Below are 21,248 nucleotides of genomic sequence, written 5' to 3'. Positions count from 1 at the left end.
TCTTTGCAGAATTCTCAGTGACACAGGCTTTTCGTGTCCAAGTTAGTCCACTGAGACCAAGTTCAGACGTCTCCTTCAGCATGAGCCTTTCCCAGGCAGAGTTACTTCCTTCCCCCTTTGTGCTTCTCAGAACTTTTTGTATTCTATGAAGACCCCTCTTTTCCACTGGATAGTAATATTCTCTTCACAAAGTAACTGTCGTGCCCATTATAAGATGGGCTTCTCAGGGAAAATTTGTATCTTATCCACCCTTTTCTTCCCACAGAATGCCTGGCCAGACCTGGAGTCAGACAATGCTTGTTGAATGAATGAGACTGGCATACCTACAACTGAGAAACTCAAATGAGTTTGTACCTGCACACTCTTCACATAACTCAGGGTTAAATTAGCAATCATAACAAAAGATTTGACGCCATATTGTGCCATCCAGGCAGCACAATGCCCCAAAAATACAAAGATGAGCAAAAAAAGGAGGGTGGAGAGTGTGTGTGTGTGTGTGTGTGTGTGTGTGTGTGTGTGTGTGGACATACACACATATATGAGAAACTAGGTTCTCACCTGGCTTGGGATCATTTCTTAACTTAGTGACCCAGGAAAAATCATTTCATGTCCCTGAAGCTCAGTTTTTCTACTGTGTAAAATAGGGTTCATAAAGTCCTGTATTCCATGGTGAATAGAGGTCTGTGAGTATCAAACATCAACTGGAGAATTGTCACAACAGTGCACAATGCATAGCACTGCTATCATTCGGCAACTTTGCTTATAGATATCACCTGTTATGCCACATTGAACTGCAACTTGGAGTTGCCTGACTTGGGAGGTGACATAGCACATGGAAGGCAATATAAAGAGCAAAGACTCTGGGGACAGATCTGTAATAGGGATCATAGTACATGCTTCTGTGGGGTTGTTTTAAGGATTAAATTCAAAGATCTATAATGTACTTAGTATAGACCCTGGCCAGTAATAAAAGTCAATAAATGCTAATAGCAGTTCTCTTTACTATCATTATTAACTTTTTTTTTTTTTTTTTTTTACAGAGACAGAGAGAGAGTCAGAGAGAGGGATAGACAGGGACAGACAGGCAGGAATGGAGAGATGTGAAGCATCAATCATTAGTTTTTGTTGTTGTTGCGCATTGCGACACCTTAGTTGTTCATTGATTGCTTTCTCATATGTGCCTTGACCACAGGCCTTCAGCAGACCTAGTAATCCCTTGCTCAAGCCAGCAACCTTGGGTCCAAGCTGGTGAGCTTTGTTTTGCTCAAACCAGATGAGCCCGCGCTCAAGCTGGTGACCTCGGGATCTCGAACCTGGGTCCTCCGCATCCCAGTCCGACGCTCTATCCACTGCGCCACCACCTGGTCAGGCTCATTATTAACTCTTAAAGTAAATACACATCTAGAAGTGACAGTCCTATCTGTAAACTTCATTGATAAGGTATTAGGAACAGCCATTTATTCCCAAAGGAAGGCTGCTAGTTAGAACACACTTCCCGGAAAGGGACCTGTGGAAAGTGGGTACAAATACAAACATGAAAAGTGTGCTGTATGCCAGTCCCAGAAAGGAAGGGGAAAAACTAGGCAGGAAAGAGCAAAGGAGGTGAAGATGCAGAGAAGAGTCCTGTAAGAACTTGCCTAGGCAGAGCCATAAACAAAGCTGCCTGGGTGTGGGGTGTGGGGTGTGGGGAAACTGCAGGAGAGGCACAAGTGGTTCTATCTGAGAGAAGGAATTGGGCTGCAGCTTATGAGGCAGAGACAAAGAGCCAGGTTAAGGTAAACTGCCACAGCTCTGACCATGGGCCAAGGATAGGATATTGCTGTGGGCCCCACTGCAACAGGCTGTTGTTCACACACAGTTCTTTACACACACAACTGTGCCAGGGGAAATATCAGAGCCACCATCCAACCCAGCTGTCAATTAGAAAGATAATAGGAGCTCCTTAAATAACTTAAACTTTTCTAATAGCCACATTAAAAAAAGTAATATAGGCAGGAGTAACTTCAATAATATACTTTATTTAATCTACTATATCCAAAATAGTATTTTGACGTATAACCAATATAAAAATTAGTAATGAGAAGGTTAGATTTCTTTTTTCACACCGATGTTTTAAAATTTGGTGTGTGTTTCCACTCATGTCATTTTCTAGTAGCCATATCTCGAGCGCTTAGTAGCCATTTGACATAGATCTAATCCTAAGGGAGAATGTATTCCACTTTCCTGACCTCTTAGGCTGTTAACACCTTTCAACTTCATAGAGCCAGAAAAGACTTATGGAGATGTTCAGAGTGCAAGGGCCATCTATACATTCCTGACAGGTTTTTCCTTAGCATGTTTGCTTTAAATTAAGGCATTTTCACACCTTACTGCAAACCATTCTTCAATCTAACGTTCACGGAGGGCTGACTTAGTAGTTGGCCAGACAGGTTAATGATGGTGGATGGACTAGCCACTCTCCCAATCTAAGGGAAACCGCCTTACTTACACCTTCTTCCAGCAATCTCAAGGCAGCTTTATGCACCCACTTCTCCCAACAACCTCGCTGACCAAGAGTGGGCACAGGACTCTATGAACCATATAATCCATTTATGTAGTTATCCAAAGTGTGGAAAATCTCACCCAACCAGGGACAGACCACGTGGACCAACCAAGCCGATCAGATCCTCTGTCAGCATTACAGAGACAGAATCAGCCAGCCGATGGGGAGAAGCATCCGAAGAAGACACACAAGAAGCAGAAAGTGCACTAATAACACCGGTCCCCGGTCAGTCCCTCAGGCTTTTAACAATTTCTCTTTAATCAGTTTGCCAGATCAGCCTTCCAAACGCCAAGTTATCTTCACAAAGCAGTTATCCAGGTGACAGACATTTGAAAGCCTCCTATGGGAAGGTCTCTAAATAACCCTGGTTCCTTGAGCTCTGTCAGAACCTTCCAGAACTAACCACATTCTGGGCTCCTGAGGCACAGCGGTTTTGCTGTTTCTGGTTTTCCATGAGATTCCTGTATCTTACAGTCATGATTAGTTTGTTTAGGAGAATGCCTCTTGTTCTGAGCGAGCCTGAGAGAGACTGTCCTTTCAAAGAAAAGGCCCTACCTCAGAGATGGAAGCTTCCACTGCTCCCCCTGGACTGTGTTTGCATTCGGTCCCAGGCCAACACTTAAAGCCTGATGGAGAAGTGATGGATTAATCTGGGTTTGTTCCTAAGTAACTAATATTCTGAAAAGGCCTCATATCACAGTGGCCTTCTCGGGACTCTTATAAGCCTCACATCATCGATAGCAGCGGTTCTCAACTATGACTGCACATTAGCGCCACCTGGGGTGACTTTAAAACATGCTGATGCCCTGGCCCTCGTCTGGACATCTGAAAGCAGAACCTCTGGGGGCAGAGCCCTGGCCATCTGCATTTCTTAAAGTCTCTGCAGGTAATTCTAATGTGCAACCACAATCGAAATTGAGACACACTGATATACAAAATATGCCCTTGTTACAGGCTTGGGTTTCTGGCAGAAAAATTATATACTATTTTTTAACTACAAAAGAATTACGTATTTGTTTTTCAAAGAATATATACAAAATGGGGAATGATTCAAACTAAAAAGTCAGTTTCACTCACCAGTATACATATGTATATATGCACATATATGTACATACATATTAGCATAAGCACAGATACTTTTGAAAGGGTACACAAGAAGCTATAATAGCTATCTCCAGAGAACAAAGCTGTTGGAGAGTCTATTGATAAGTGTTTATTAATCAAAATGTTTTATTAATGTAAATGTTTCAAAACATTGATTAATATCAAGAGATGGTGATTTTTTTGTAGATTTTTTTTTAATCAGGGAGAGAGAGGGAGAGAGACAGAGACAGACAGAAAGGGAGAGAGAACAGAGGCATCAACTAGCAGTTGCTCACTTTAGTTAATTTCATTTCTAAGTATCTTTTTTACAGAATACAAATGAAAAACAAGTGAACACAAGGATATATAAAGAAGCATTTCTTGTAACAAAAAAGGGAAACACTTAGCTAGATCCTAGTGGATCCCGGCCGCCGACCTCTGAAGCTTCCCAGGACAGCACTATGATTGGCATCTTCCCGGGCTCATCAAGTCCCAGAAGCCGGGTCTCTTTAAATTAGGGCTGCTGTTTCCTATTTCTCCCTGGGCTGCAGGAAGCTAGAAGATTTTTATCTAGCTCAAACAAGGCTGCTGGTATTCCCTCTTTTTTTCTGCAAGGGTGTTTTTTTGGCTGTAATTGCATGAAATCCCAATGGTGTAGACCAGTGGTGATAAATTAGGAGTTTACCAACTAAGACATTTTTCCATTTCTTTCTTGTCATCCTTGCTGAGGACTGAAAACTCCTCTGTGAGACTTGACAATAGCCCTTCTGGTGCAAGTGTGATAGCTGTTGACAACAAAATCGAGCAAGCTATGGGTCTGGTGAAAAGCCATTAAGTGAAGGTCCTCAAAGAGCAAATCAAAGAACTAATATAGAAAATTTTCCAGATGGAGCAGAAAAACAATCTGCTGAAGACACTGGCCAGTCCGGAGCAGCTTGCCCATTTTCAGGCTCAGCTTCAGACCGGCTCCCCCCCACCCTCCGCCACTGCACAGCCACAGGGGACCACACAGCTCCCGGCCAAGCCAGCGTCCCAGGGCTCAGGACCAACTGCACAGCCTCTTATGGCCCCACAGAACTGGCTGCTGCCGTCTGAACTCAACAGACCCGAGATGATGTTCTAGAGGGAATCCACCTCCACAGTCACCCATTTCACTGCTTGCTGCAAAAGAAATGTGAGACTGACATATGCCATTATCTCTTTTTTCCAGTATTAAACACCCACATGCCTTTGGCTTGAAGAAATTTCTTAGCTGGGTGAAGTAAAAGTTGAATAAGAGAATTAGCTTGGGTATGCTGGGATCTCATGCAGCTTGGCAGAGATTTGAGAAATGGTTTAATTCATGCTGAATTAAAATGAAGGGATGCTGTGTGCCTTTCCATCCCTTCCCTGCTCCCACCCTCACTTCCAAGAGCTCTCTGCCTGCATATAGTGTACGGCATGGGATCACGGAGCAGTGGAGCACCACTAGACTGTCTTCTCCTCTTCTCTCCAGGAGAAACTTGAAAGGGAGGTAAAAGAAAAGACTGGTGCATAGTCTTGCCTAAGATGAGGGGAAACAGTTCATTGCACAAACTGATGACTGTCACCAGAATCTATAAAAAACAATAGTACTGTGTGCCTCTTTCTGAAACAGTGGATGACACAAAACTATTAGAAAGACTAAAAGGTGACAGGTAGCTGGGACCTAGGCTATCTTACCATGAAGGATGTTTTGCTTATTATATATTTGTGTATGTAGTGTAACTATTTTGTACAATAAAGGACTGTAACTAGTATTTAGGTTGCACAGATTGAAATTTAGATGTTTCATTGGCTGTCTAAGAGGTGTGGGTTGTCTTTATATAGAGATATACATGAAAAATGCTATGTGAAGAAAGGAAGTAGAAGGAAAGAAATAATAAAGATCAAAGTGGAAATAAATGACATAGAAGCTAAAAAAATAAATACAAAAGATCAATGAATCCAAGAGCTGGTTCTTTGAAAAGGTAAACAAAATTGATGAACCTTTAACCAGACTCATCAAGAAAAAAAGAGAGAGGACTCAAAAAAAAAAAAAATTAGAAATGAAAATGGAGAAGTAACAACTGACACTGCAGACATACAAAGGATTGTAAGAAAATACTATAAGGATCTTTAAGCCAAAAAATTGGACAATGTAGGTGAAATGGATAAATTTCTAGAAACATATAGTCTTCCAAAACTGAATCTGGAAGGATCGGAAAACCTAAACAGACCAGTTACAACAAATGAAGTTGAAACAATTATCAAAACACTCCCAACAAACAAAAGACCTGGACCAGATGGCTTCACAGGCAAATTTTACCAAATATTTAAAGAAGAACTAACACTTATCCTTCTCAAGCTATTTTTAAAAATCCAAGAGGAGGGAAGACTTCCAAGCTCCTTTTATGAGACAAGCATTATCCTCATTCCAAAACCAGGTGAAGACACTACAAAGAAAGAAAACTATAGACCAATATCATTGATGAACATAGATACTAAAATTCTCAACACAAAATTAGCAAACTGGATCCAGCAATACATTAAAAAAGTCATACATCATAATCAAGTGGGATTTATTCTAGGGAGTCAAGGCTGGTACAATATTTGCAAATCAATCAATATGATTCATCAGATAAACAAAGGGAAGGAGAAAAACCACATGATTATATCAATAGATGCAGAAAAAAACATTTGATAAAATCCAGCACCCATTTATGATCAAAATTCTCAGCAAAGTGGAAATACAGGGAACCTACCTTAACATAATAAAGGTCATCTTTGACAAACTAACAGCCAACATCATACTCATTGGGCAAAAATTAAAAGCAATCCCCTTAAGATCAGGAACAAGGCAGGGGTGCCCCCTTTCACCACTCTTTCTTATTCAACATAGTTCTGGAAGTCCTAGCCACAAAAATCAGACAAGAAGAAGAAATAAAAGGCATCCAAATTGGAAAAGAAGTAAAACTAACATTATTTGCTGATGACATGATAATGTACATAGAAAACCCTAAAGTCTCAGTCAAAAAACTACTGGACCTGGTAAATGAATTCAGCAAGGTAGCAGGATATAAAATTAATATTCAGAAATCAGTGGCATTTTTATACACCAACAATAAGCTGTCTAAAAGAGAAATTAAGGAAACAATCCCCTTCACTATTGCAACAAAAAAATAAAGTACCTAGGAGTAAATTTAACCAAGAAGGTAAAAGACTTATACTCAGAAAACTAAAAGACATTGAAAAAGGAAATCAAGGAAGATACAAACAAGTGGAAGCATATACTGTGTTCATGGATAAGAAGAATAAACATCATTAAAATATCTATTTTACCCAAAGTAATTTATAAATTCAATGCAATTCCTATTAAAATACCAATGGCATACTTCAAAGATATAGAAGAAATATTTCAAAAATTTATATGGAACCAAAAAAGAACACAAATAGGCTTCAGCAATCTTGAAAATGAAGAATAAAGTGGGAGCATCACACTTCCTGATATCAAGTTATACTACAAGGCCATTGTACTCAAAACAGCTTAGTACTGGCATAAGAACAGGCATACAGATCAATGGAACAGAACAGAGAACCCAGAAATAAACTCATGCTTTTATGATCAATTGATATTTGACAAAGAAGGTAAGAGCATACAATGGAGTAAAGACAGTCTCTTTAATAAATGGTGTTGGGAAAATTGAACAGGTACATGCAAAAAAATGAAACTGGACCATCAACTTACACCATTCACAAAAATAAACTCAAAATGGATAAAAGACTTAAATGTAAGTCACAAAACCATAAACATCTTGGAGGAAAACATAGGCAGTAAACGCTCCGACATCTCTCATAGCAAATTTTTGCTGATTTATCTCCACGGGCAAGTGAAATAAAGGACAAAATAAACAAATGGCACTATATCAAACTAAGAAGCTTTTGCACAGCAAAAGACACCATGAACAAAATAAAAAGTCAACCCACACAATGGGAGAATATATTTGACAATACATCTGATAAGGGGTTAATAACCAAAATTCATAAAGAACTTGTAAAACTCAACACTAGGATGGTAGACAATCCAATTTTTAAAAATGAGCAAAAGAACTGAATAAACACTTCTCCAAAGAGACCATATAGATGGCCAATAGGCATATGAAAAAATGTTCAATGTCATTAATCATCAGAGAAATGCAAATTAAAACCACAATGAGATACCACCTCACACCTGTCAAAAGGTCCCTCATTAACAAAACAACACATAATAAGTGCTGGCAAGGGTGTGGAGAAAAGGGAACCCTCCTGCACTGCTGGTGGAATGCAGACTTGTGCAGCCACTGTGGAAAACAGTATGGAGATTCCTCAAAAAATTAAAAATGGAACTGCCATTTGACCCAGCTATCCCACTTTTAGGAACATACCCTATGAATACCAAATCACTGATAAAAAGAAGATATGCACTCCCATGTTTATTGCAGCATTGTTTACAATAGCCAAGATCTGGAAATAGCCCAAGTGTCCATCAGTGGATGAGTGGATTAAAAAGCAATGATATATATACACAATGGAACACTATGCAGCCATGAAAAAGAAGGAAATCTTACCTTTTGTGATGGCATGGATGGACCTGGAGATTATTATGCTAAGTGAAATAAACCAGGTAAAGAAAGACAAATATCATATGATCTCACTTACATGTGGACTCTAAGGAACAAAGTGAACTGAGGAACAGAATTGAGGGAGAGGTAGGGTCACAGGAAGCAGGGGGACAGCTCTCAGAGGGAAGGGGGATGAGAGGATGGGATCAGAGAAGGTGAAGGGATTAGTGAAATTATATATACATAACACATAGATACAGATAACAGGACAGCAAATCCCAGAGGGGAAGGGGGAAGGAGTTAGGGTGAGGGGGGAAAAGAGGGGTAATGGGGGACAAGGGGTGCGGGTGACAAAGTTATATTGAGTAGGACACCTGAATCCATGTAAACACAATAAATTAAAATTAATAAATATTTTTTTAAAAAGGGAAACACTTGAATGCTCCCCAATAAATAGTTAAATAAAATAGTTACATTGTAAATACTATCCAGCCGTTAATACAAATAAGGTGACTGACATGAAAAGTTGTGATAATAATGTGAATCACAAAAAAAAAAAAAAAGAAGAAGAAACCAGGTGTAATACAATGTATAAATGGGATCCAATTTGTGTAAAAGAAAGAAGTTCACACACAGGCACTTCCAATCACATAGAGAAAGGGCTATAAGAAATAGCAACTTTTAATATACCTAGAGAAAGAAGAGAGATTTCAAGCTTGGGAGTATGATGAGGCTTTGAAGGAAACATTCATTTAACATCATATACCTTATATGTTTTTATACCTTTTTTACAATGAATATTTCTCATTTTTGTAACTTTTTAAATAATAAAAAGAAGAAAATTTTCTCGCTTTTAATTTGTGCTTCTATATTTGGGAGTTTATTTTCTTTTGTTGTGTTTATTGGCCATTTCTATTTCTTTTCCACTGAACAGCCTGTTCACATGGTTGGCCCATTTTCACTCAATTTTTTTTCTTGTTAAATGAGCTATTTAAAATTTAAGAAAAATCTATTTTGTCATATTACATAGATAATGCAAATGACTTTTTCCATACAGCATTTGTAGTTTGATTTCATTTATACTGTTATTATCAATGTTTCATGTAATTGTATATATCAATCTTTTTCTGTATAATTTCTGGGTTTGGTACTATGCTTAAGAAGTTCCTATTTCAAAATTATTAAATAATTTACCCATTTAAAATTACTTATATTGTTCACTATTAAACAATAAAATGCTTTTATCAATCTGGAATTGATTTAGGGAGCAATCTAACTTTACTGTCTATTCCAAATAGCAGTCACATCACTAGATTTAAATGCTACATTGCCATGTTTGTTGGGTCTATTTCTGAAGTCTATGCTTTTCCATCAATCTCTCTAGTGTGCAAACAGTATTTTAATTATTGTATGTTGGAACATGCGTAAATATCTAGTATGGCTAAACTTCCTTTCCTACATTTCTTCTGCCCACAAAAAGAAAACAATTTTCTGGCTAGTCTCACTTTTTAATTTTAAAATATTAAAGACACGTTTCCTCCCTGCTTACCTCCTACTACAAATTTAAAGAAATACCCTGAAAATAACTTAAAAGACAATCATAAAAGGATCCTAAAAAATGGAAAGTAGAAGGCTGATTTTCTAGGGACCTAAAGACTTGAGATACTATGGTGATTTTACTAGGTTTTCTTCTTGTCTACCATATATCCCACACTGGGTACCAGGGGGAACTACAACCCCAGATAGGCATAGAATTTTTAAAAATAAAGAAAGAAAGAAAAGAAGCAAGTAAAACCTTCTCTCTCTGGCCAAAGGACAGGGGAAGGGTGTGCCCAACAGAGACCTAGTAGAAAGATACATCTTCTGACTCTCAGGCAGGGCAGTGACAAGACCAAGAGACTGACCTCCTACAGCATCAACTGAGCAGAGCAGACTAACTCATTCCCCACCCCACACCTGCTGGCAAGACTTATCTTCCTTGGTGTCAACATCAGCAGGATCCTCACCCTGTGCCAAGAACAGTAGTGGTCCCCATCTTCATCAGCATCAGTAAGGTCCTTGTCCCATACCTGAGAAAGCAGATAGGTTTATCTGTCCTCAGGGACAGCATCAGCACAGCCTGGGTGGGATCCATCACCTGCCCCACACCCACCAAGCATCCCAGAAAGCACTTCCAGTAATGAAGCAGGAGCCCAGATAGAACCAGAAGAACAAGGTAACCCATGTGACTCTTATAAGAGCTCTGACAAAACAAAATTGTTATTGGATCTAGAGCATATAAAAGGAAGTGAGGACCTCCACTCTCAATCTAAATAGGTGACTAGCTACAAAAACCAAGTATTTAAGTAGGATCAAAAGTCTCCTAATGTAATATTCAAAATGTCCCAAGTATAATCGGAAATTGCTCATCACACCAAGAACTAGGAAAAAACACAACTTGAATGAGAAAAGAAAACCAATACCAGCAAAGCAGTAAATCAGATGCTGGAATTATCTGAGAAGGATTTTAAAGTAGCCATTATAAATGTACTTCAGCAAACAATCACGAATACTCTTGAAACAGATGAAAAATATAAAACCTTAACAAAAAAAAGAAAAGAAAAGTTATGAAAAAGGATCAAATGCAAAATGTGAAGTTTAAATAGACAATAGTAGAGAGAGGAAAAAAAAGCCTTACCAGATAGAAGGGGAAAAAAAAGATAACAGTAGAATTAAATGAAACGGAAAACAGGAACACAATAGAGAGAATCAGTGAAACAAATAGCTGGTTGTTATAGAAAAAGAAAATCAGTAAAATCAATAAACCTCTAGCTAGACTGATAAACATAAAAAGAAAGAAGACAGATATCTAGCATCAGGTGTGAATCTGGAGGTATTGCTACAGAGCTTATAGCCATTAAAAAGGATAGTAAGGAAATCTTCTGGATAACTTTATAGTCTTAAATTCAACAACTTAAAAAAATAGCCTAATGCCTTGAAACTATAAACAATGAAAACTCAGCCAAGATGAAATAGATAATCTAAACAGTCTACAATCATAAAAGAGTTTGAATTTATCATTTAAAAGTTTCTGGGGGAAAAAAAAATTTCTCTGTTCAAATGATTTCACTGGAGAATTTTACCAACCATTTAAAGAATTAATGCCGCATTTTACCCAATCTTTTCCAAAGAATATATGAGAAAGAATTGTTTTGTACCTCATTTTATGAGGCCAGTATTACCCTGATATCAAAATCAAAGACAGCACAAAAGGGGAAACTACAAACTACAAATCAATAACTCTCAGAAACTGAGATACAAAAATTCCCAACAAAATATCAGTAAATTGAATCCAGCAGCTCTTTATTAAAAAAATAAATAAATAACATACCATGACCAAGTGGAATTTATTCTAGATATATAAAAAGCTTGTTCAATATTTTAAAAACATTTAACTGTAATCCACCCTATCAACAGGCTAAAAATATAAAATATGATCATCAACTGATGCAGAAAAAACATTGAACAAAATCCAACAGTCATTCATGACAAAAGTTTTCAACGCACTAAGTATAGAAACTTCCTCAACTTGATCAAGAACATTTACAAAAAACCTGCAGTGACACCTTACTTCATGGTAAAAGAAAGACTGAATGCTTTTCCTGTGAGACTGAGAAAAGGCAAGGATGTCTGTTCTTGCCACCCTTACTCAACAGAGTACCTAAAGTTCTAGCCAGCACAGCACAATAAGGCAAGAAAAGGAAACAAAAGTCATACAGACTGGAAAGAGGAAATTAAAATTATCTCTATTTTTAGATGACATGATGGTCTATGTGGAAAATCCCAATGAATCCAAAAGAAAAAACTAGCACTGATAAATGAGTTCAGCACAATTGCTCTGTGTAAACCTTATTGAAAGGATGGAGTAAAGATTTACAGAGTGGGAGAAAATATTTGTAAACTGCACATCTGAGAAAGGGTGTGTATCTAGCATATATTAAGAAATTACAAAACTCAACAGTAAAATAACCGAAACAATCCAATTAGAAAATGGTCAAAAGATGTTAGCAGACATTTCACTGAAGAAGGTATATAGATGAGAAATAGATGCATGAAAAGATGGTTAACACCATAACCCATTTGGGAAATTCAAATTAAAATTACAAGATACCATAGCCCGACTAGTGGTGGTACAGTGGTTAGGCCATCGACCTGAGACACTGAGATTCCAGGTTGGAAACCCTAAGATCTCTGGCTTGAGCACAGGCTCACCAGCTTGAGCATGGGGTTGCCAGCTTGAGTGTAGAATCATCAACATGATCCCGTGGTCCCTGGCTTGAACCCAAAGGTCTTTGGCTTGAACAAGGGGTCACTGGCTCAGATAGAGTCCACCAGTCAAGGCACTATGAGAAGCAATATAATGAACAACTAAAGTGATGCAACTATGAGTTGATGCTTCTCATCTCTCTCCCTTCCTGTCTCTCTGTCTCTCTAAAACAAACAAACAAAAACTTAAAAATATTATGAGGTACCACTACTCAGGTATCAGAATAGCTAAAATAAAAAATAGAGATAACACCAAATTCTGACAAGGATGCAGAGAACCTCCATAAAGGTAATAGCCATTCTGGAAAACACTTTGTCATTTTATTTTAAAACTAGAAATGGACTTCATTCATAAGACCAAAATATTGTACTCTTGGGCATTTATCCCAGAGAAATGACAATTTATGTTCATGAAGAAAATTGCACACAAATATATGCTCATGCAGCTTTATTTGTAATAGCCCCAAACAGGAAACTACCCAATTGTTCTCCAATAGGTAAATAGGTGAATAATTAAACAAACTATGATGCAGTCATACCTGTGGAATACTACTCAGCAGTAAAAAAAAAAAAAGAACCAAGTATTGATACATACTTGGATGGATCTAAAAATAATTATTCTGAGTAGAAAAAGTCAATCTCATGCATGTAAATACTGCATGATTCTATTTATAAAACACTCCTGAAATAAAATAATATAGATGGACCACAAATTAATAGTTTCAAAGGGTTAGGGATGGGGTGGATACAAAGGGGTAGTAAAGAGAGACTTTTGGTGTTTGTATAGTTTTGTACTTTGTTTATGGGAATAGTTCCAAGAAGTTAACATGATAAAAATTGCATACAACTATACACACACACACACACACACACACACACACACAAATGCGTACATGCATAACTGATCAAATCCAAATGAGGTCTACAAATTATACCAATGCCAATGACCTAGTTTTGATATTATAGTATAGTTAGTTATGCAGAGTGTTAACTCTGGGGGACCTGGGGGAGGTAGGCACGCACTCATGAATCTGTCAATATTTTGTAATAAAAGTTTTTAAAAAAATACATGAATCAACTATTCTTTAATAGTCAGGAAGTTTGCATTACTCTTTGTTTAAAAAATCTGCATGGTCAGACCAACCATAAATTTAATTAAACAAGTCTACCTAATGTCAGTTTATTGATTTAAGTTGCAATAACCCTTATTCTCAAAGTGTAAATAAAGCAGGAAAACTTAACACATTTTGTTCTCAAGAATTCTGTTATTCTTCATCTTGACTGTCTTACCAAAGTGATGGCACGTGTAAACAGGCAAACCTGACATTTCTGGATCACCCTGGGTTCAGGACTCCCGCAAAAGTCACCCAACTTCAATTTCTTCTTAAATAAATAGAATTTTAAAAAATAATAATAGTTAATATATATTGAGCACTAAACTACTCAAATACTAGCTACAAAGTAGAAGATAAGAAGAGGACTTACAAGAAATTGGAGAATATTGTCTTAGTTCTTATTGTTTAAAATATAGGGGAAATAATAATGCATAGTTGTGCTTTTTAAGCATTTGGAATATGTTTGGGGGACAAAAAGAGAAAAGATGGCAGTAGAATAAATGATCAGAATCTAGATATTTGGTTTAAGTATTTATTGAGCACTTATCCTAGGACCCTACAGTATGACTGATTGAAGCTCTGGGCTGGCCAGGGAGCCTGTGGCTTTGGGATTTGTGACAACAGTGCCATTGGTGTGACACCAACACTATCACTCCTACTACTGGTAACTGCTATTTATTCAGCACAATATGCTAAGTACTCTACAAATATCATCTCATTTAATCTCCAAGAGCACTTTGTGAGATAGCATTATTATTCAGATTTTAAAGTTGAAGAAATTAAGAAGAGAGATGTCTAGACACTTTCTGAGGTCAACCAACTAGAAAATGTCAGAAGGCAGATTGGAACCCAGGTCACTGATTTCTAAGTTCATGCTCTCAACCCTTATCTATGAGTCTTCTGAAGCTTGGTTTTAAATCCTCTTCTTTTCTGCTCTTTTACAAAAAGGATCTCAGTTGCTTTCCACCATATCTCCAGGGTCTGGACATTTACTTGACTTCATGTATTTTTTTTTGTTGTTCTACCTGCTTCCCTAATAAATTCCATGGGAGGATAGAGCAGGATTAACAGAGCAGGTGAGGGAGAGCTTCCTGCAGAGCTTTGTGTGAATAGAGGTAGGTGGACAGGTGATGCAGGCAGGTGATGAGAGGAGAGAGAGTGCATGTGTAAGAGATCTGTTCTTTCACTGATTTAGTTATAAGGGCAAAACCAGTTAGTAAAGTAATCAAGTCTCTGTCTCAGGCTTTTTTTTTTTATTAATGGGGTGACATTAATAAATCAGGGTACATAGGTTCAGAGAAAACATCTCCAGGTTATTTTGACATTTGATTATGTTGTATACCCATCACCCAAAGTCATATAATCTTCCATCACTTTCTATGTGGTTTTCTTTGTGCCCCTCATCTCCCCCCACCCCCTCCTTTCCCCTCCCCAACCCTGGTAACCACCACACTCCTGTCCATGTCCCTGAGTCTCATTTTTATGTCCCACCTATGTATGGAATCATATAGTTCTTAGTTTTCTCTGATTTACTTATTTCACTCAGTATAATGTTATCAAGGTCCATCCATGTTGTTGTAAATGATCCGATGTCATCATTTCTTATGGCTGAGTAGTATTCCATAGTATATATGTACCACATATTCTTTATTCAATCATCTCTTGAAGGGCTTTTTGGTTGTTTCCATGTCTTGGCCACTGTGAACAATGCTGCAATGAACATGGGGCTGCATGTGTCTTTACGTACCAGTGTTTTTGAGTAATGGGGGTATATTCCCAGTAGAGGGATTGCTGGGTCATATGGTAGTTCTATTTTTAATTTTTTGAGGAAACTCCATACTTTCTTCCATAGTGGTTGTACTACTTTACATTCCCACCAACAGTGTCTCGGGCTTTTAAACTAAAACATTTTCTTCTTTAGTCATCTAAGGCCCAAGAATATACAAAGCCATAAGATTCTGGACAGCTTCCCCTACTTCTCCACACCTTCTGGGGCCCTTGCTTCTGGGTAAACCATACTACCACTTCTTGTAGTTATCTATTGTTGTAATAATAAACTACCTCTAAACTTAGAATACACGTTGTTCCCTCCCAAGGCCTGTGGGTGGGCAGGGCTGAGCTACGCAGCTCTCATTCATGGGCTGTCACACTATTGAAGCCAGTGGCTGGTTCTGGAGTCATCCAAAGGCCTTTTCCCTGCAGCCTGGATTTGGATTGCTGGGAAATCTTTGGCAGGCTGAGCTTCTCTGAATGGAGCCTCCTCACCTAGCTAGCGTGGTAGTCTCAGTGTAATTTGCAGTCATGCACTGGGCTGGCTTGTACCGATGTATAAAAGCTGATTCTGTGTATTTCCTTCCAACCTTGCATTCAGTGTGTGCTTGAGTAGATTGAAATCAGCCATGGAGGAGGGGTTAATTTTATCATGGAAAAAGGCAAATGCTGCAAATCAGGGCCCCCCTTCAGACAGCCAGGTTGCCAGCACACGAGTTTACATGGTGGTTGGTTTCCCCAAGAGTGAGTGGGCCAAGAAACCCAAGAGGAAGCAACAAAGCTTCTTAAAACCTAGTCATGGGTGTCCTCAAATATCACTTTCTTCTCATTCCATTGGTCAAACAAGTTCCTAAAGCTAACCCTAATTCTTCCTAAAGCTAACCCTAATTCAAGAGGAGGAGAATTATTGTCCATGTTGCATGGGAAAGTAGCAAAGAAATTGTACAATATAGGACCCAGTACAGAGTAGGTGCTCAATAAATGATAAATAAATGAGTGAGTAACATCACTGAAACACTGAACCATGTGTCCTTAAATCACTCTAAAAGTGATTGGCTAGCCAATTGCTCAGTAGTAGAGCATCAGCCCAGCATGTGAAAGTCCTGGGTTTGATTCCCAGCCAGGGCACACAGGAGAAGCGCCCATCTGCTTCTCCACCCCTCCCCCTCTCCTTCTTCTCTGTCTCTTCCCCTCCCACAGCCAAGGCTCCTTGGAGCAAAGTTGGCCTAGGCACTGAGGATGGCTCTGTTGCCTCTGCCTTGGCTGATCCATCCGGCAACCCCTGTCTGGGGCTCATGATCAAATTAACTGAGCTATCCTCAGTGCCCAGGGCTGACGCCTGAACCAATTGAACCACTGGCTTCAGGAGGAGAAGAGGTAGAAAAGGGTGAGAGGGAGGGGGAGAGTAGCAGATGGTCACTTCTCATGTGTGTCCTGACTGCAGATCAAACCTAGGACTTCTGCATGCCAGGCTGATGCTCTATCCACTGAGCCAACCAGCCAGGTGGTCAGTGAATATTAAGTCCTCAAAAATCCTAAATCTAAAAATTGCTTGAGGCCTGACCTGTGGTGGCGCAGTGGATAAAGCGTCGACCTGGAATGCTGAGGTCGCCGGTTCAAAACCCTGGGCTTGCCTGGTCAAGGCACATATGGGAGTTGATGCTCACTGCTCCTCCCTCCCCCTTCTCTCTCTTTCTCTCTTTCTCTCTCACTCTCTCTCCTCTCTAAAATTTAATAAAAAAATAATTAAAAAAATAAAAATTGCTTGATATAAATCTATTTACACTCTACAAGTATTCATAAATCTGTTTTTTTAAAGCCCTTCTTGCTTATGTACTCAACTGGTACTATACACATGACAACTACAGAATGCTTAGTTTTATAGATGTGGCTTTACTATTTAAGTTTGCTTTGCCACTCTAAGTAAATTCCTTAAGAGTTCCTGTATATGTCTTTGCCATTCCTCCTTCCTACCATGCCAAAAACAGATGATTGTATATGCACATACGCATGAATGCTTACAAGTTATATGATAGTTAGAGATTATAAGTCTTAAAAGGGAAGGAAAGAAAAAAAGAAACTAAAAATTCTTGATTGCTGTACTTCAGAGCCTTCCCTAAATGTTCTCATTTAACTTTTACATTCACATAATGAAGGCATTATCATTCCCACTTCACAGTTCGGGCAAATGTGTCTCGAGAATGTGCACCAGTCTGGTCAAGGCCACACTAGACGTGGAGGAGCTGAGGTTCAAATGTAGACCTGCAGGGTTCCAAGACCTGAGCTTTATGCATTCTTCAGGGCACCTTCTCATTTCAGTACACACACCCCCATCATCCCCCATTTTCTCTGTCTCCCTCCTTGAAGTATCTACAAGAGTCACAAAAATGCTGGTGTTTCTAAACCCCAGATAGGGGAATGAGTGTTTCAAGTTCTGCTCTTGAAAAAAAAAAGTTTTTTAAAAACTTGGGAAAATCAGAAGCTTAAAATATGTTAGGAAGGGAGGTAGCAGGGAGGTCAGCTACAATGTTATTGTAATAACAAAGGCAAAAAACATTGACGGGATTGACCAAGGTGGTGGTGGAATGGAGAGATGTGAAAAATGTTGAGGGTTATTAAGAAGACGAATCAACTATCCAGTGAATGATCGGATTGTGCAGGTGCTGAGCAATCATGACAGAATCATCGGACTGCGCTGAGAAGGTAAGACTGAACAGAGGAAGCCTGGGTGGGAGGCTTCCATAATCCTAGAAGAAGATGATAAGGGCTCATTCAACTAGAAAAATAGCCATGGATGGGAGAATGGATGGATTTGAGAGATAATATAAAGGTGGAATCTGCTGGATGTGCTGTCAAACTATGTAGATATGGGAATGTGAGGACAAAGAGGGGCCATGGGTGACAGTGCAGAAGTCTGTTATGGACAATGAGATGTTTTTCACTGAGCTAGGGACACAGAGTGGGAGCAGTTTTCAGGCAAGGGTGAATTCTGGATGGAGCCAATTGCATATTGGTGCTGGCAGCCAGTATGCAATTGCATTTATAACAAAACAAGCATCTCTGATCTAATGATTCTTGCTCCCTTTGGAGATTATGGATGAACGTACTGAATACCACATGTAGTAGAGTTCTATGTCAGGTAATAAAGGGCTTTTGCAATTCTGAATGGTTTCACTTCACAATTGTTCAACTCTCTCCAAAAAGCCATTTATCACCCTGTAGGTGACTCTGTCATAACAAAGATGTCTTTATAGAACCCTCCAAAACTAATAAAAGGTGTATGATTCAATCCATGACAGTGGCTCATATAACCCATTGAAAGTGTTGCAGGGAGATTTTAGTGGTTCCTAGGACCACGGGTCTGCCTGCACGCGCACACACATACACACACCCCAAAACTCATACTCATTTTCTTACAACTTACAACAGGCATAAAGGCGTGTTTGCACACTTCTGCCCCATGCAGCCATTCAGCCATTGTTTACACAAATTGCCTGCATGTCAGGACAGGAAGTTGGGGCCCCTTTGTCTCCTGCTGCACTCTTAGGAAGACGGGAGCTGCTGTGTTTCTGCACATCACCTTTTGTCATGAGACCCTGTGAGTGCTACCCGAAACACAAAGCCAGTCGTGAGGAAGGCAGAGGGCATAAGACAGTCCTAACCCAAAGGAAACCACCTATCAGTGCTTCACCAATGTGCTTGTTATACAACTCTTAGAACAGACACTGAAACCCAGAACAGATCAGATTCTCCTACCTGCTGTGAGAACCGGTCACTTTTGCGTCCAGCAGGGTGGGGTTCGGCTCACCCAGCCTAGGGCCTGCCAGCCCACCAGGTCAATACCACTTGCCTGGGAACCAACCATCCACCTCACTTAATCGAGTGTCCCTTGACCTGCCTCCAACTTTACCCAGAGATGCCCTAAAAACTCCCCTTCAAATCAAGCTTCCCATGAAAACCCACGAAATAGAGCTTCCTTACCTGAGAGAAGGTCCCGGGGACAGGCAGTAGGAAAACACCAAGTTCTAACAGAAGTGACAGCAACTCACGGGGCAAATCTGTTGGTTAAAAGAAGAAAGGTGACTTCATCCCGAGTGCCGTGGAGTTTAAAAGAGCAACGAGTGCTCCCTGGCTGAGCCAACTCTGCCTCATCAGTGATGACTCCATCCAATTATGCAGCCGCTGCCCAGACACGCTCAGCTACCACAAGGTAAATCTCTGGAATCTGACTAGCCCTGTTTTCAAAGAGCTTCAGAGAGTCCAGAAGCACCAATCACCTTAACCAGCCACACACTCTTTTCCTGAGTTGTATCAACATCTCCCAAGAATCCAACTGTCTGGAAAACAGCTTTTAGGGAAGGAAAACAGGTATTTCAATTACTGAGAGGTAGAAATTTTGCAGAAGGAAGGTGGAAAGGAGAAGCAAAGATATTTCAGTCAGGAGGAGGGACATTAAGAAGCGGGAAATGGTTGCCTGGCTAAGAAGTTTTCAGAGCTGGTGGATTAATGAGCATATAAAGGTAACAAGTAGGTGATAGTCTGGACTTTGCAGAGGGGAAGGTGTTCAGCTAAGGAAAGGGGATGAGTCACTTTATGGAAAATGTGATAACCTTTCTAATTAAGGAAACCAATTTTTATTTTCTTTTTATTGACTGTGGTACCACTCAACCAACTTTGGGTCATTTGTAAAATTAATAAATCAGCTCAAAACATGCTCACATTTCACCAAGAAGATTTGGGAAAAGAGATGTTTAGGCAAGAAATTTTCTCTTTTGTATGTTAATGGTGAGGCTGCAACAATTGGATTTGTAACATGAGATTCAAGGGTACGTCAAGCTGTACAGCAGGCCAGGCACCTCCCCTTGGTGCCACGTGCTTGGGCTAGACTCTGGGCAGGACTTCTGACTGTAGTGCCAGGGCAAGGAATGGTTACTGGCGAGACCTCTGTTGGAAGGGGGGCAGAGGGGCAAGCTAGCCGCCCAAAGCCTTTTCCCTCATGCTTCTACTTCAGGACACTTTAGGGGACTTTCGGTCACTATGCATGTATTCAATTTCTTAATAAGTTATTTTGAGGTTTGGGGGACTTCTAGTATCAGAGAGAGTAAAATTTAAAAAAAATCTCTTTCTGTTTAGATAGAGGTATTCAGGTCCAACATAAGAACGGGGATTCTGAACTCAGAGATATAAGAAATGCCAACATGGCTTAGAAAGGGACCTGCAAGTCTTCTGGTTGGGGTGTAATTGATGAGAGAAGTGGAAGAGGAGCAGAGTTTCATCAATGGCAAGATCAATAAAAAGGCAGGAGCCATTTTTATTCATTTCATCATAGTATCCTCAAAGCATAGCACAGAGAGTAGCTTACAGTAGGCACTCAGTAGGTATAAAGTAAACAGTGTTAGACAACCCCCTTCTAGTTCCAGATTTCTAGAACAGATCCATTGAGTCACCATCTGGCAAAAAAGGCAATTGCAGAAAGCATGAGCCAGTGATCTTAAGGAATACAAGAGGAATTTGGCTTTTTGCTTTGCCCCAGTCACCAGGTTCATTGCCAAAGTAAGACTAGAACAAAGAAAGCCAATTTCTGGACCCTGAAGCCTCCTTTGCCTACCTTGTTCCCCTATATTTCAACTAGACTCTGTTCCCAGGACCAGGACTCCACCTCATGGTCAATCTGCCAATTATCTCCAATTATCTTTTGTTCTCAACATTCACTCATAAAATTGTCAAACTTAGAGATACGTTGAAAGAATTTTACAGTGAACACCAATATACTCATCATGTAGTTTCTTCAATTGACATCTTACTATATTTGCTTTATTACATATTATTTCTCTG

General features: G+C 39.4%; 1 protein-coding gene and 1 pseudogene across 4 annotated transcripts in view; one reads left to right on the top strand and one right to left on the bottom strand.

Annotated features, from left to right (window-relative positions):
* Nucleotides 1-19,526, bottom strand: part of AMOTL1 (angiomotin like 1) — a 169,376-nt gene extending 149,850 nt beyond the window's left edge. For all 4 annotated transcript variants that reach the window (XM_066370842.1, XM_066370851.1, XM_066370860.1 and 1 more), the window contains exon 1: nucleotides 19,395-19,526. The gene's annotated coding sequence lies outside the window, so the exon portion shown is untranslated. The remainder of the gene's footprint in view (nucleotides 1-19,394) is intronic.
* Nucleotides 4,264-4,748, top strand: LOC136388076 (TSC22 domain family protein 1 pseudogene; annotated as a pseudogene).
* Nucleotides 19,527-21,248: the final 1,722 nt, after the last annotated feature.

Source organism: Saccopteryx leptura, chromosome 1 (genome assembly GCF_036850995.1).
Source record: "Saccopteryx leptura isolate mSacLep1 chromosome 1, mSacLep1_pri_phased_curated, whole genome shotgun sequence".
Taxonomy (NCBI): domain Eukaryota; kingdom Metazoa; phylum Chordata; class Mammalia; order Chiroptera; family Emballonuridae; genus Saccopteryx; species Saccopteryx leptura.
The sequence above is the reverse complement of the archived record's forward strand: the minus strand, read 5'-3'. Positions and strand labels throughout refer to the sequence as shown.